This window comes from Triticum dicoccoides, chromosome 5B (assembly GCF_002162155.2).
Source record: "Triticum dicoccoides isolate Atlit2015 ecotype Zavitan chromosome 5B, WEW_v2.0, whole genome shotgun sequence".
Classification (NCBI taxonomy): domain Eukaryota; kingdom Viridiplantae; phylum Streptophyta; class Magnoliopsida; order Poales; family Poaceae; genus Triticum; species Triticum dicoccoides.
In genome coordinates this window covers 659,492,729-659,496,065 of record NC_041389.1, presented here as the reverse complement: position 1 = coordinate 659,496,065, position 3,337 = coordinate 659,492,729, and positions in this window count along the sequence as shown.

Sequence of the window (3,337 nt, the reverse complement as noted above, 5' to 3'; positions counted from 1 at the left end):
CTCTCTCGTGGGAGCCTCGTGTCCCTTTCGGACTACTTCTTTCTTCCTAAAATCCTCAAATAATCCAAAACTGATGAAAATTGCCATAAAAGTTGTTTTGGAGTCGGTTTACTTACCGTACCACGTACCTATGCCTTTTTGGAGTCTGGAACGTTCTGGAAAGTGTCTCTTATGTATTCCTCAGGGGTTATGGTTTCAATAATATTAGTTTCAACATTGATAGGATTACCTGAAATATAATGTTTAATTCTTTGACCATTAACCACCTTCGGATTTGTGCCTTCGAAGTTGTTAATTTTTATAGCACCGGAACGATAGACCTCCTCGATAATGTAGGGACCTTCCCACTTTGAGAGAAGTTTTCCTGCAAAAAATCTTAAATGAGAGTTGAACAACAACACATAATCTCCTATGATAAACTCACGCTTTTGTATCCTCTTATCATGCTAGCGTTTGACTTTTTCTTTGAAGAGCTTGGCATTCTCATATGCTTGGGTTCTCCATTCATCAAGTGAGCTAATATCAAATAACCTTTTCTCACCGGCAAGTTTGAAGTCATAATTAAGCTCTTTAATAGCCCAATATGCTTTATCTTCAAGTTCAAGAGGTAAATGACATGCTTTCCCATAAACCATCTTATATGGAGACATACCCATAGGATTTTTGTACGCAGTTCTATAGGCCCACAATGCATCATCAAGTTTTTTGGACCAATTCTTTCTAGATCTATTCACAGTCTTTTGCAAAATTAATTTGAGCTATCTATTGCTCAACTCTACTTGACCACTAGACTGCGGGTGATAAGGAGATGCGATTCTATGATTGACATCATACTTAGCAAGCATCTTACGGAAAGCACCATGAATAAAGTGTGAACCACCATCAGTCATAAGATATCTAGGGAGTCCAAACCTCGGAAAAATAACTTCTTTAAGCATTTTAATAGAAGTGTTATGATCAGCACTACTAGTTGGAATAGCTTCTACCCACTTAGTAACGTAATCAACAGCAACTAAAATATGTGTATAACCATTGGAGGTAGGAAAAGGTCCCATATAATCAAAGCCCCAAACATCAAACGGTTCAATAACAAGAGAATAATGCATAGGCATTTCTTGACGTCTACTGATGTTACCTACTCTTTGACATTCATCACAAGATACGACAAACTTACGAGCATCTTTGAAAAGAGTAGGCCAATAAAAACCAGATTGTAGTACCTTGTGTGCAGTTCTATCTCCAGCGTGGTGTCCTCCATAGGATTCAGAGTGACACTTGCGTAGGATTTGTTCCTGTTCATGCTCAGGCACACAACATCTAATAATACCATCTACTCCTTCTTTATAAAGGTGTGGATCATCCCAGAAGTAATGTCTTAAATCATAGAAGAACTTTTTCTTTTGCTGGTATGTGAAACTAGGCGGTACATATTTAGCAACAATATAATTAGCATAGTCAGCATACCAAGGAGCAGTACGAGAAGCATTGACAACCGCTAATTGTTCATCAGGAAAACTATCATTAATAGGCAGTGGGTCATCAAGAACATTCTCTAGCCTAGACAAGTTGTCTGCAACAGGGTTCTCAGCTCCCTTTCTATCAATAATATGCAAGTAAAATTCTTGGAGCAAGAGAACCCATCTAATGGGTCTAGGCTTAGCATCTTTCTTTTCCATAAGATATTTAATAGCAGCATGATCAGTGTGAATAGTAACTTTGGAATCAACAATATAAGGTCTAAACTTATCACATGCAAATACAACTGCTAAGAATTCTTTTTCTGTGGTAGCATAATTTATCTGGGGAGTATCAAGAGTCTTACTAGCATAATGGATAACATTCAATTTCTTATCGACTCTTTGCCCTAAAACAACACCTACAGCATAATCACTAGCATCACACATAATTTCAAAAGGTAAATTCCAATCAGGTGGATGAACAATAGGTGCTGTGATCAAAGCTTTCTTAAGTGTTTCAAATGCTTCTACACAATCATCATCAAAGACAAAAGGAATATCTTTTTGCAATAAATTAGTCAGAGGCCTAGAGATTTTAGAAAAGTCCTTAATGAACCTCCTATGAAAACCGGCATGACCAAGGAAACTTCTTATACCTTTTATGTCCTTGGGACATGGCATCTTTTCAATAGCATCAACTTTGGCTTTATCAACTTCAATACCCCTCTTAGAGATCTTGTGCCCCCAAAACAATACCTTCATTAACCATAAAGTGACACTTTTCCCAATTCAGGACGAGACTAGTGTCTTCACATCTCTGCAAAACTCGATCAAGGTTGCTCAAACTATCATCAAAAGAGGATCCATAGACGGAGAAGTCATCCATGAATACCTCACAAATCGTTTCACAAAAATCAGAAATATAGCCATCATGCATCTTTGAAAGGTAGCAGGTGCATTACATAAACCAAAAGGCATACGTCTATAAGCAAAAGTACCAAAAGGGCAAGTAAAAGTAGTTTTAGATTGATCCCCCACTGATACAGGTATCTGAGAGAAGCCAGAATAACCATCTAGAAAGCAAAAATATGTATGTTTGGATAACCTTTCTAGCATTTGACCAATAAAAGGTAAAGGGTAATGATCTTTCTTAGTAGCTTTATTTAACTTCGGGAAATCAATTACCATCCTATAGCCTGTAATAATTCTTTGCGGGATCAATTCATCTTTATCATTAGGGACAACGGTAATACCTCCCTTTTTAGGGACATAATGGACAGGGCTTACCCATTCACTATCAGCAACGGGATAAATAATACCTGCCTCAAGGAGTTTTAGTATCTCCTTTCTCACCACTTCCTTCATTTTGGGATTCAATCGTCTTTGAGGATCTCTAACAGGTTTGGCATCTTTCTCCACTGAAATTTTGTGTTGACATAATGTGGGACTAATGCCCTTGAGATCATCCAGGGTATATCTTATAGCAGCTCGGTGCTTCTTCAGAGTTTTGAATAATCTTTATTCTTCTTTCTCTGAAAGGTTAGCACTAATAATAATAGGATATATTTCTTTTTCATCAAGATAAGCATACTTAAGATTATCAGGTAATGGTTTGAGTTCAAACACGGGATCACCCTTGGGTGGAGGGGGATCCCCAAGAATTTCAACAGGAAGATTATGTTTTAGCATTGGTTCTTGTTTAAGGAACACTTCATCTATTTCTTCCCTTTCCTTCATAAACATATTGTTTTCATGGTCTAGCAAATATTGTTCTAACGGATCAGTTGGAGGAACAACAATGGAAGCAAGACCAATAATCTCATCCTTACTAGATGGTTGCTTTTCACGAGGTTGTCTACTAAACTTAGCGAAATTAAACT